Source organism: Lagopus leucura, unplaced genomic scaffold (assembly GCF_019238085.1).
Source record: "Lagopus leucura isolate 7727_CA_CO unplaced genomic scaffold, USGS_WTPT01 Super-Scaffold_1, whole genome shotgun sequence".
NCBI classification, from domain to species: domain Eukaryota; kingdom Metazoa; phylum Chordata; class Aves; order Galliformes; family Phasianidae; genus Lagopus; species Lagopus leucura.
In genome coordinates this window covers 32944837-32958271 of record NW_024962250.1, presented here as the reverse complement: position 1 = coordinate 32958271, position 13435 = coordinate 32944837, and the positions used below count along the sequence as shown (strand labels likewise).

At 37.1% G+C, this 13435-nt stretch overlaps 1 protein-coding gene across 5 annotated transcripts in view; it reads right to left on the bottom strand.

Annotated features, from left to right (window-relative positions):
* The window catches only part of TRAF3 (TNF receptor associated factor 3), a 62833-nt gene that overhangs the window by 26294 nt on the left and 23104 nt on the right, over window positions 1-13435 (bottom strand). For 4 of the 5 annotated variants that reach the window (XM_042864098.1, XM_042864123.1, XM_042864132.1 and 1 more), the window contains exon 4: window positions 12640-12783. The exons of the other annotated variant lie outside the window; for it this stretch is intronic. The gene's annotated coding sequence lies outside the window, so the exon portion shown is untranslated. The remainder of the gene's footprint in view (window positions 1-12639; window positions 12784-13435) is intronic. 5 annotated transcript variants of the gene reach the window in all.

Genomic DNA, 13435 nt, shown 5'->3' with positions numbered 1-13435 from the left:
GAGCAGAAGCAAAATAAGAGAGGCTCTGAGAAACAAAGATCTCTTTTTCCATTTAAAAAAAATAAAAAAAACTTAGCATCTGAGAGACTACATAAAAACAGAAATTGCTAAGGAAAGACATCATGTGGACACAGCACATACATGAAGTGGGCATATGTGTAAATATATTAAGCTTAGCAAATTTATACTAAATAATATATATAATATAATAAATAAAATACTCAACATATGTAAAGGCTGTAGAGTGGCAAGCATTAAAAGCTGCTCCTAAAAGCAGTCTTAGTTAAATTTTGCCATTACTCTAGAAACAAGAAAGAGCAGAGTTTGTATCCTTCCATCTCTGTTGCTGAAAAAAATGTCAGTAATATTGAAGTTGTGACTTTCATTAGTGGAAACAGCAAGGGGTATGGAGGAACAGGTGTGCTGGTGCAGTACCATGCACAATGCTACTCATATGCTACTGTAAAAAGCACGTAACCACTGCTATTCTACACAAGATATCTGGAGTCCACACAACCCCACTGCCAGTTTTTCCTTATCTCATGCAATAGCAGTGCATAAGACGCACTGTTTTAGAACAAAGCAGCAAGATCTTATTCATTAAACACCTTTCCAAACTTTTCATCGTAATTCCCACATTTGGAAAACAGGTGATATAAGTCTAATTGACAGAGGAGATAGGTGTACATACTACGGCCACTTGGTTAATTAAGTAGGACTAAGTACAACTGACAGGCAGCTAAGAAAATAATTAACATAACCGAAGGATGAATTACAGTACCCATTTTCCTGGACTACAACACCTCTCGGCCAGCATGAAATGAATTAGCAGAGGAACAGAGGAAGAAAACCCCAAGTTAAATTCAAAAACCTGCTTTGAATAACTTCTGACTTATAGAATATTAGAATAATTTAGATTGGAAAAGACTGTTAAGATCATCAAGTCCAACCATTACCTAAACACCACCCTCATTCCTTAAGCCATTTAAATCAAGGTTGGATGGTGCCCCAAGCAGCCTGATCTAGTAAGTGGCAAACCTACCCATGGCAGAGGAGGTAGAACTAGATTATTTCTAAGGTCCAATCCAACCTAAGCCATTCTATGATTCTAACACCACAAGTCAACCACTAAACACATCCCTAAGAGTCACATCCACACACCTCTTTAAATACCTCATAGATGGGGACTCCACCACTTCAATAGGCAGCCTGTTCCAATGCCCAACTGCTTTTTTCACGGAGAAATTATTCCCAACATACAATCTAAATCTTCCTGGAACATCTTGAGGCCTTGTAATTAAGTACTTATAATTCAACGTATTTTCTCATAGGTCATTTTTCATCTATATTTTAGGTTTGAAATTCTCCACAGACTAAACACGCAAGGAACTTTCCTTCTTTTGTTTCCAATGCTGACTGTTTTTTTCTTAAATCAAAAGACAAAATCATTACAACCCACCACTGATGCTACCTCATGCCTGTGCCAACACCAGTGGAGCGAACGTAGAGATGTTTAGTGAAGAATCCACATGTCAGCACCCTCCTATCCCAGGGGAAAGCCTCACTGCATCTCAATAAACCACAGAGAAAGCCTGAGGAAAACCATCCTCAGAACTCAGTACATACACTGAATGATTTAGTCTTACTCAAAACCAGTAAAAAGCATACAAAATAAATAAATAAATAAATAAATAAAATCAGTTTCTACATTCACTGAAAGGTAAATATGAAGTCTGGTTCATAATCTGAATTAATGTCTGCCTGCTCCTTATGTAGTCTTCAAAGACTTCTGCCAAGGCATTAGACTGCAATCTGAAGGAGAGAAAAATCAGTGCTGAACTGTACGAAATTTGCAGTTCTCTTTAACGAGCAAGTTCAGATTAATTTAGATCAGGGAAGCAAGCAAAGCCTGAACTAGAGTTTCAGCAGCAAGCATAAAAACAGACTATGACAATACTGAAGAGGTAACTTCAGAGGTTGTAACCAGAACACAGAAAATGAGATGTGATGCTGACAAGAATCTAGGAGACAAGAAGGTTAAGAGAACTGTCATGAGTGAGAAAGGAAAGCAGCTAATGAAAGTAGTTGAGCAATAGAGATTGCCCAAGACACGACTGGCATAGCTGAACATTCATGGCTGAACAGAAGTGACCTCAGAGACAAGCTGAGGACTTAAAACTTTGAAGCACTAACAGAAAAATGTGAAATTTAGCTACCTATAGATTTGCTTCTTGTGTACAACTATGAAAAAAGCTGAATATGGAGCCTGCAGTTCAGGAATCTCCATAGGATTCCAGTTCTGTGTTGATTTATGGTTTGTAAATACTCTCTTTTTCCCTTTTCAGCTGCCTATTCTTCTGTCATATTTGAGACCTCTACCACTCATTCTGTCAACTCTTGAAGTCAGCAGACAACTTGAAGCACATCGAATGGTGAGAATAACAAATACAGGGAATATGATTTTCCTTAGAATGCAAGAACAGAACAAGACATGGTCTGAATTTGACTCAAGGAACAACTTGAAAAAAGAGGCACTGAAAGAGATGCTGAAGGGAGAACTGGCAAGTCACAACAGTACACAACTCCTGAACTTAAAGACATCCTACACAACATAACTGTTTAATGTTTGTTTCCTCAAATTTCTTTCAGAAAGAAGCCAATTATGATTTGCAATTTAAAGTCTTTCAGTAGCATCATTTCTTCATGGAAACTGAGTCTCAAGGAGGCAGGCAGGGGTGAAAAGGAGGAGAGGCAAGATTCAACTGAGAAAGAATACTGAATGTCAAATGAGCAGCAGGTGAGAGTTTCACAGAGATATGAAACCAATCAGGGGCTGAACTGTCAGCTGGAAGGAGATTTCATACCAAAATAAGCTGTACAGTGCTCCACGTGAGTCCCCATTTGGAATTGACATATTGGATATCTTGTCATAGAAAACAACCAGAAAGCCCACTGACAAAATTTACTATGCAATATGCATAACAGTCAGATTTGTGTACTTCAAATTTTATATTTTTGTTTCATGAAAAAGTATATCAGCCAGAAAAGTGCAGCACCACAGCAGCCAGCCTGGTGAAGAATTCTTTTCTACAGCATTCTGAACAGTCAGCATTTTTAGCAGCAAAAACAAGAAGCAATTCACAAAGTGCAGCTATAGAATAGTACAGAGTACCTAAATCTCTTTATTACAACCTGAGAGCTGCATTTAACAAGGAGGTGGGGAGATCTGATGTTTATCACAAACTGCTCACACAAGTCAAACTACTGTATGCACAGCTAAGTACTCATGCATGAGTTACATGCTATTACATGTGCATATGAGATCAGCAATGAATAAAAGTGCAGATAGTATAAACATTTCAGCTGCCATCCTTTTGCAAACAGCTTTCTCTAATGGTTTGCATACCACTACAGGGTGTCATCTGTGATGTCATTTTTTCCTTTTCAGGAACTTCTAGAATTGGATTATACCCTCATAATCATGTTTCAAACTGCCAATAAAAGGCAATTTTGAAGTCACACCTCAGTAAGATAGTATGTGCTTACAGTAGGGAAGGTAACCACTTCCAGAAAGAAGTGAGATGAAACTGGCTAGAACACTCAAGATATGCCAGTTCTGGTGGAAGCTTCTGACTCCTACAGGCATGGCAAGCTGCCATCAAGTTAGTCCTTGTTCAGCAAGCTAAATCTTAACTCCTGATTTATCGCTAGTTATTTCCTTAAGCTCCAGTTTTTTATCCTTGGGAAACAACACAGAGTTAGAATAAAGCATCTATAAAACTTTAAAAAAAATATGTCTGAAAACAAAACAAAACCAAAAAAAAAAACCCACGCAGAAACAAGGTGCAACTCTTACTTAACCTACAACATCCCCCAAAAGCCAACCACAAAAAGACAGTTTCAATATATTAACAATAGAAAACAAATAAGCTTTTAGCAGACTTTTAAAATTAAAAAGGTCAAGCAGATACTTCAAGTGTTATGTTATGCTAACACAGAAGGAGATAACAAAAGATACTAATTTGTTTTTTTTTACTTAAGACAGAAAAACTTTTCCATCAAATTACAATTTTCACTGACAACAGAAGCTTCCCAGAGCAGTATGCATGCACAATCTCTAAATTAAGTTCCAAAAAAGAAACCTTAAGTTGGACAGCGAGCAAAAGATCATAGTGGAAAGATATCAATTTTCATGAAACCTATGCAGGGAACAGAAAGAGAAACTTCATGGAGTGTCCCAGTGAGCTGGAAAGTGGAACCACAGTCACCACTGCTTCTTGTATGGTCTATTAACTGGCCCACCACTTCACAGCTACATCAAAACCACCTGCTCCTCTTGTCTAGGGCAATAGGATGGTCTTTGTTCCCTCCAATACTGTAGCTGGGAGGGGAGAATGGAGATCTCTTAATTATTGAGAAGGTAGAAAACTGGGGCTAAAAGTGAACATAGTGCATAGATTGGAAGTAAACCAGACTTCATTTCCTTCACTCTCTACAGCATTTTGCAATTTACAGGATACCCTCAGAGAACCAAGCAGTCACACGTTAGAATGGTATTTCTAGCTCTGCAGTCCTCCTAGCTCAGGCGCTTTCTGTCTAAGAGTTACTGCCTCAAGTCAACACACAGAAATCTTTATCTTAAATGATAAAAAACAGAAAACAAGCAAAAAGACCTGAATTTTTCATTTGTCTTTCAGCATTTTATAGCTTCTAATACATTCCTAGTACACACAGTGAAAAGAACATACACATCTCCTTCACACCTTTTAGACACCCCTTCAACTCAGCTTTGCTTCCACTTTTGAGTGTAATTACAATACACAACATACACTGACATAACTTCATGGCTGGTTAAAACAATAATGCAAGCTGAAAGAAGTATATTGGTGACAACATATTATCATTTTACTCAACGCGACAAATGTCAAAAAAAATTAAGGCTGAGCAGCAAGCCTGCCATAGAAATCTTGACTTCAGAGCTGCTTAGCACAAGGACACATCACTGCAGAGGTCTGGTATCATGTCTGGCCCTGCCTTAGTAAGACAGGGCAGCTGGTGGTTACCAAAATCAGGCAGAACTTTGCAAAGCGAACATCTGAACACAGAGAGAAAAGTCTGAGTATTCTCTGCATGAGAAGTTCCTGCCGTTTATAAGCTCTTTACAGTCACTTATTAGGTGCAACATTCTGGAATCATTCAGGTTGAAAGAGACCTCTGGAGGTTATCTAGCCCAACCTCCTGTTCAGAGCAAGGCTAACTTCAAAGCTAGATCAGGATGCCCAAGGCCGAGCTGAGCTTTCAAAACCTCTAAGGATGATGATACCACAACCTCTCTGAGCAACCTGCTCCAGTTGCTCCCACTGCGAGGAGTTCTTTTTATGGCAATTACAATGTGATATCATACAGAAAAGAAATTGTTCTGATAAACAAACTGCTATTTTCTCAAGCAACAAGGGCAGATTTCACCATTATGCTTAAGAGCTTAATTTGCTAAGAACTGTTGAACAAACAGGAACACTTTGGGGTCCCCCCCCCCGCGCCGGCTTGAATGGTGCAGGCTATTCTTTTCCTATCTGAACTAGGACATTAGAAGTATAAAATACTGGTAACTTGAAATACTGCAAAAAACAACCACGTATGTCACAGACATTACAACAAGGTCTTTTTCCCATGTTCTAGTTTGCAAGGTTATTAAACAGCAGATAATGAGTGGTAACCACGTTTCAGATTGTTTCATTCTTTTAACTTTTTATCACTTTGTTTGACCTCATCTCTTTCAACAATGAGTTCACACATTCGTGTCAAGTGACTTACAGTATTAAACAGAACATCACCCAGATACAGTTAACTCTATTTAGCAAGCCTGCTAGGCTATGTTTTCCGGGAAACAGTTCTAACATACTTGTTACTCTGAGCAACAATTACATCACTATTAAGAGAATATTTATAAGTAATAAGATCCTTTTTTTTTTTTTTTTTTTTTTTTTTTTTTTTTTTTGGGGGGGTATTCAATAGCCCAGGAACTGACAATTTTAGTACCTACTCCACAACATGCTGAGAATAATTAACAGTCTAATATATATTGCACTATGAGGAGGAAGGGGGAGTAGGGGAGGTGAGAAGAGAGAAAGTGAGACAATGACTCAAAAAAGAGCTCTCTTAAGAATTTAATAATTAAAAAAAAAAAAAACACAGAAAAGCAATACGGTTTAATTTAGGAAAGCTGATTTTAAACACCACTATGTTCAACTATTCAATTTTTTGCAAGTTACACCATTTCTTTTGAATAGTAACATATGTTACAGCAAAATGACCAAGATTCAGCCTGAGGCAACACTGGAAACAGTGCTTTTATTTATTTCAACTTGCACTTGCTACCTACAGCTCTTAATAATTACTTAATAATCTCAGTAGGCTACCAAAAGATGGTATACAGTCAACCGATGTACAAGAAATCAAAAGTCTCTTTTAGAAATCAAAGATCTCTTAAGCTTTGAAAGCCTGGGCCACAAGACAACAGATAAGAAACATGCTGTCCAAGCTTGCCATGTGTAGGAGAGAAAAGAGTACATTATGAAATTAACCCCTAGATAGGACCCATATTCCTATCTGAGGTTTCTAGTAGAGGCATTGAAAGAACAGGAAAGATTCAAAGATGAGCAAACAAGTGCTGTACAAAGTGTACTTCAATCTTTTCCTGTGCTGTTTAGGGGAAGTCCACAACTGAAATACATTTGCCAGTCCCATGGCAAGGAAGTGGATCAACATCCTACAGTTTTGCAAATTCTGACTCTGTTTACGTGGGAAAAATCAGTCATTCTAAAATTAATCCTTTTCTTTTGTGATAGTTATGGCATTCCCAGAATATTAAAGTCTATCTCAAGTTAAAGGTAGTTTCATTTTACAGAACTGTTTTATATATGCTTTGAAGAGAATACTAGCAAAACCAGTTTATATTTGCATCCTGAGTATCCTATCTTTATGGAAATCTATTGTCATCAATTCAGATTTCCCCCATTTCTCATTTTGCAGCAAGTCTAACATTTCCTTCTCCTTTGTTACACAACATAGAAGCCACAGCACCATATGTCACACACAGTAATGCCAAAACACACATGCCCAAATGAAAAGTAACTATGTTTCCTTGCTATGCCTACTATGATGGAGAAATAGTAGGCTTGAACTAGTCATGACAATTTCTAACAGGGATCAATAAGGATCATGGTAAACGGCACATCCAAATTACTTTGGCCACGGCAGTCTCAGAAAAAGATACCTAACCCTCAAGTGATCTAAAAAAAGTCACTTTTCCTCCTCAGGTTTGCCTTCAGGGTTAAGAATAAAAAAAGATCAGAAACTACTTGGTTTTAAACTACATCAACTAAAAACACACCAAATTCTTTTCATTTCTGAAATCACCAACAAGGAATCAACTGCTCTTGCTGTCTTTTGAAGTTAGCCTTTAAAAACAGCAACCCTACCAATGGACGCTATTCTGTTGCAGTCTGTTAATGAAACAGGCTCTCGTTTTCAACCCTAATGAATACTCTTCAAATCATAATCTATCTACTCTGCTGACTGAGGAGCACATGAGGAATACTTTCCACATTGCCAGACTCTGGCAAAATGCATCTGTGCATCACAAAATACCTATCTTAAAATCCCTTACTTCATCTTTGGCAGCTGTAGTAAGAAAGGATCCAGAAACAAAAGTTACAGAGACCAGGAAACAAGGAATTAAAAAATAAGTTGATAAAAAAGCAATAGAAGACATGAAAATTGCCTTTCTCAAGAATCTCAAAAAGACCAATCTAATTTTAAAGTGCAGCTAACGTTTAACAAAGTAACACTCCCAGGAAATTCTGAACACAGCAGAGTATGGAGGAAGCCAGCAAATGAAATAAACAGTTTCAAGTATGGCTCCATGCTTTTTGAATTCTATGTTGAAATTCAAAACTGTGGAACTAGAAACAGCCATTCAGTAGTACTGAGATGACAGAACTCAAACCATAAATGCTTTCTAGTCTTACCAGATTAAGTTTTCTAAGTCTACATAAAAAACTAAATAATAGTAATAAATAGTCAATCTACCCTGTTTTCTATGAACCCACATTTCCAATGCTCCCAATCCAAATGACTACTGTATTCTATAAATTCAGGTAAGAAAACTACTTTTTCTCAGTGAAAAGCCTGAAATATTAATGAAATCCCAAAACCTGAAAACAAATCACATCATCAGAATATTTAACAGTAAATTGTCTGGAATACATTCATCCATTAACAGATCATGAGGTATGCTTTTATTCCATGCTAGATGACATCTTCAACTCTGTCTAAAATCATTGCTTCTTATCCAGGAAGAAAGAGGTGAAAAGGTGGGAAGGGCAACTCCCTCTTCATTTGCTTTTATTTTATTATTCATCAAAACGTGGAGAAAGACCAGGACATTGACCACTTGTTCAGTGAAGTGATCAAAGGTTTATCTTCAGTGTTTTCAGCATTTGCATTGTACTCTTTACAGCTTTTCATCCTGAACTCTGAGAAACTAGGGGTTTGTTGCTGTTGTTTACGAGGGAAATACCCATCCGAAACTCATTTGTAAATGAAATCTGAAAAGAACATTTGTACTAGTATTTCTGGTTATTCCTGTTTCTAGATCTCCAGTAAAAATATATTACTGAAGTTTTCAGGAGCAAAGCCAAAAAAGTCTGGAAAAAGTCACGTTAGCATGTCAGAATCTGAAGTCATAGAATCATAGAACCCTTAGAGTTGGAAGGGATCACTGAAGGCCATCTAGTCCAACTCCCCTGCAATGAACAGGGACAGCACAGCTAGATCAGGTTGCCCAAGGCCTTATCCAGCCTTGTCTTGAAAGACTCCAAGGATGAGGTATCAACCACATCAGCAGGCAAGCTGTTCAGTGCCTCGCCACCCCCTTCATAAAAGATTTTTCCCTCACATCTAACCTAAATCTATCATCTTTGAGCTTGAAGCCATTTCCCTTTGTTCTATCACCACAGACCCTGCTGAAGAGTCTGCCCCCTTCTTTCCTGTAGCTCCCCTCAGATACTGAAAGTTTGCAAGTCATAACTTGCAAAACTGAATATTACATTCATTGTTTTCTAAAGCACTTTTTAATTTCACAGAAGTGTTCATGGAAGGAGCTGAGTTTATTTGTAAATGAGGATTTAGATTTACAAAACACACTTTCCTGTCAATGCAAGAAAGGAGCTAACTTGTTGCTTTCTCTTGGGATACAGGGTTTAGGAATGTGCTATTGAAAGCTAAGTCTATATTTAGTCTATACTTGAAAAATACACGTTTCTTCTGGTGTACAACAGTACTTTTTTTTTCCAGTTGCAAAGTCCCATTAGAAGATTCTTCCACCTGGAATCTGATGCAATTTCCCACTTGCACACTCAGATTGCATTTACTTTCCCAAATATCAAACCACTTCATTGTTTTGCTTTGTCTACTTCTACTTTTATATTTGCTGCCTGCAGGTTATTGTAGAGGTTTCAGATTTCAGATCAGTAAATATTAATATATTGAGAATAAGCCATTTCTACACAATCAGCTTAGACAGGATAACAAACCAAGGACAGAAAAAAAAATGAGCACAAACAGTAGGTCCCTTTGAACGTTGATCTCTGGCACTGGATTTTGAGAATTATCAAAAAATTGATGGGGATTTTGTCTGTGACATGCTTTCAAACATACTTCTGGTAGAACAATAAAACATAGCTACTTCTTAAGAGACCTGTTAAAAACTCACACCTTGTACATCATCCACAAGGCTTTAGAAAGATTTTCGTATTCAAGCTAGAAACGTGAAGTTACCATTTTTAGTTGGAAATTCTTTTTGCACACTTTAAGCCAGGGGCTCCTTGGGTTAATATTAATGAGATCATGTTCACCTCTACCAAATAAATACTAAACGGAGTAATTGCTTAATGTATTAGTAGCAACCAGATATTTAACTATGCATTCTTATTTTTAAATTTCAAACCTGACAGCCTCTAGGTGTTGAACTAAATGAGACTAAATGAGAATAAGAATACTCAGAGATTCCTTGAAGAATTCAAGCCGACAAAGACTACCTGCTTGCATTACAAAGATACATGCAGGCAGAGCCTAGAAATGCAAAGAGCAGCTCCCCAGTTGGAGCAAATACCAGATTTAAAGTATTCACTGTTAGAGCAAGCAGCTTAAGTCCTAAAATTAAAGTATGTTGCATCAGTAGTGATTATTCAGAGGACAAACTGCTGTGATTCTCTACTTTTTTCAAATAACTTGTATCTAGGCAATGATGCTTCAAATATTACAGCAGTGGTTTGGAATTTTTTACACTGATCCATGAATTTAAGACTTTACCATTTTATCTTTTCCTCTTCAATGACAAAATAAGAACGATATTACTTACAGCCTTCCTGGCCTGAAAAATTCTACATCAGCAGAAAGCATTATTTTTAGAATCTCCTTCAACTGAGATTTAAGTGTCACCAAAGTCCTCATAGAAAATTTTAAAAGAAAAGAAAGAAGTTCCTCCTTCCACAGGACAGTACAATTAAAATGGTCTTGTAGCCCAATGCTTCATGATCCACACAAATTAGATAGAGGATCTGAAAACACTAGGTCTACCATCATAGACAAATAGTGAGGTCAGGTCGCTTGCACCTCTATACCTAAGAAGAACTACCACTGTCTCATTACAAAGTATGTACCCTTTCCTTCAATGGCTTTTCTTTTCCTGGCAGTTGGTACATTGTTACTTTTAGAAGATAGCAAGTGAGCTTCAAATGTAAACCAGTTAGGAACATCTGTATCTCAAAGCCCCAAATTACACGAAGACTCCAAAACATGCAGCTCCTGGGATCTTTTCCAATCGTTGAAAAGTGTCTATAACACACTAAGGACAGACTCCTAGCCTACAGCACTTCTGCGCTTCCCTTCATAATTTCATTCAAGCCTAAAGACAACGAGTATTTGCTTTCCGAAGACAAAGCTGGAAGTTTTCTTCGCTGGCAAAATACAACATCTGAGAAAAAATAACGGCAATAAAAGTATCTCCAAAGCATCTATTTAGCATTTACTCTATTAACCTTAGAAACAATTACTTTGAGGTCAAGCACAGAAAATTCCTAGTAGTATTAGATAAGAAAATTCTGTAGATCAACCATAAACCATCTTAAAAGAAAGTAAAAATCTGCTTTTCATGACACTTACTCAGGGAACAACAACAACAACAAAAATAAAAAATAAATGAGGAAGCTGTGTATTCAGAAGCATATGCTATATATTTTTTTCTTTATATAGTTCCAGTGATTTCTTCTCCTGGGTATCAATTGCACCAAGAATTTTACTAATCACAGCTATCACCAGCACAGCTGTCAGCAAATAATATAAGCGAAGCTTATCCCATTTTGGAACAAGGATGCATTTTGTTATCAGTCTGAACAGCTACCGTGCCTCACTGAATTAATGGATCCTCTAAGTGCACACAAAGCCAGAAACAGCTGTAATTAGGACAAATTCACAGTATCCAAGTTCAGCTGAATAATACCAACTTCTCACTACTCATATAAAAATTTTAAATGCTTAATGAGGTGCCTATCAGCCTCTTTTTTTTTTTTCCATCTCCAGATATATGTTAAAAATTATCTCTATAATCTCTATTCATACAAATCTTTTGGACTCGTACACTATCCTTTATACAGCCTCCTTTTATCTGGTGAGTTTTGATCAGTAGTTTCATTCAAGCCCTCAACCATTACGTCAAGATTCTACCTTGAAGCACAAGAATTTACAACCCAGATTTAAAAAAAAAAAAAACAAGAAAACATTTTCCTGACGTCAACCTTTCATAACAGCAGCAGTGTAATGGAAACTAAGTGCTGCACATGGAAATTCAGACTACAGTCACCAAAATACATGCTCACTTTCACAAGAAGTTCTATTGTACTTTCAGCGTCCAAGAGAAGAAAATTTGTGTATGACTAGATGCTGAAATAAAAAACAAGGCAAAAAGGAGATGATTTCTCAGTGAAGTTTGAGACGGCACATAAGCAGAAAAACAGTCAGCAAGTCAAGCCACTTATGTCAACCCAGCAAAGACTGCTCTGGAAGAACGTTCTTAGGAGAGCATCTATCATGTATCCAGTGTTATCAAATTCTTAAGCTGGCAAACGTAGGGTTTATCCTAGCAGCCAAAAAGAGTTTAGATTAAAAACCAAATGCATCAAGAAAGAATTTGACACAGATGTGAAGACAGCATCAAGCAACACCCCTGATTGAGTCACAAGCATCAGAACATTAGAAGTGAGTCTCCAAACAGACGATTCCATAAGATTTATGTATTTTCTTAGAATCTGCTCTTTAGTACATGCTCTCTGTAAGAACAAGTTTATAAAAACAGGTAAATTGTGCATCGGCTGGGAATTCATACACTCCTCACATAAAGTTCTCCTTGAAAGACAACTGAAGAGATTACCACATTGAAAAGTGATTTGTTAGTTTTGAATGCTATTGACATCCAAAGTTCTCTTGACAGATTTTTAATGGAATTTCTATCCTCCTTTTCTTTGTAGACTGACATCCCTCCCTTCCCCCAAGTTCGGAACAGGCTTTTTGATTGCTTACATTTCCTCTGTTTTATTTGAATCTCATTTGATCTGCAGTTTGAGAAGAGGGAAGAAAAAAAAGCACTTTCTCAATGGTCTGTAAGCGCTCTCTTTACTCTTGACAAAAAGAACTTTGCAGGTCTGCCTGGCTTCTTTCTTCACCCTAGAGAAAGAAAAGTTGAATTTACATCACATATCACCTTCATTCAAAAATCACGTACACGTTTTTCAGCATCGATAAAGTCAGTCCAATGAAACTGAGTATCAAACTAATTTTTAATGGCAAATTTTAAAAATAGTGAAGAAGAGTATATGTAACATATAAACAAATGATTTTTGTTTTCCTTTCCACTATTGCTCACAGAGTACTTTTCAATGAAACAATATTATATAGCAGGACCTACACAAAGTGAAAGTTATGGTCAATTTTTTCTGCCTTCATACAAAACTTCTCCACCCAGATGCATTAGTTGCCATCACGGACTGTAAAGAACTTTACAGGGCAGCACAAACTTCTCCTTAACAGTCTGTCAAATTCTATTTGGAAACATTACTCCTGGAAAATTAATTCTGGAAAAGTAACCAAATATTCTGCAGACTTTCTCCAAAAAGCACTCACCCTAAGACAATATTCAAATACACAGTTAGAAGAAAGTAACACGTGTTAGGGAAACTTTCTCGAACTTAACATTTTAACAGGCACAGAGAAGAGGAGGAAGAGTCTGAAAGCATCATTAATGGAAGACTCCAATCTCTATCTACGTACATTTCTAAAGGTGACAGTCAAGTTTAAATGGAACAATGCCACACTACCA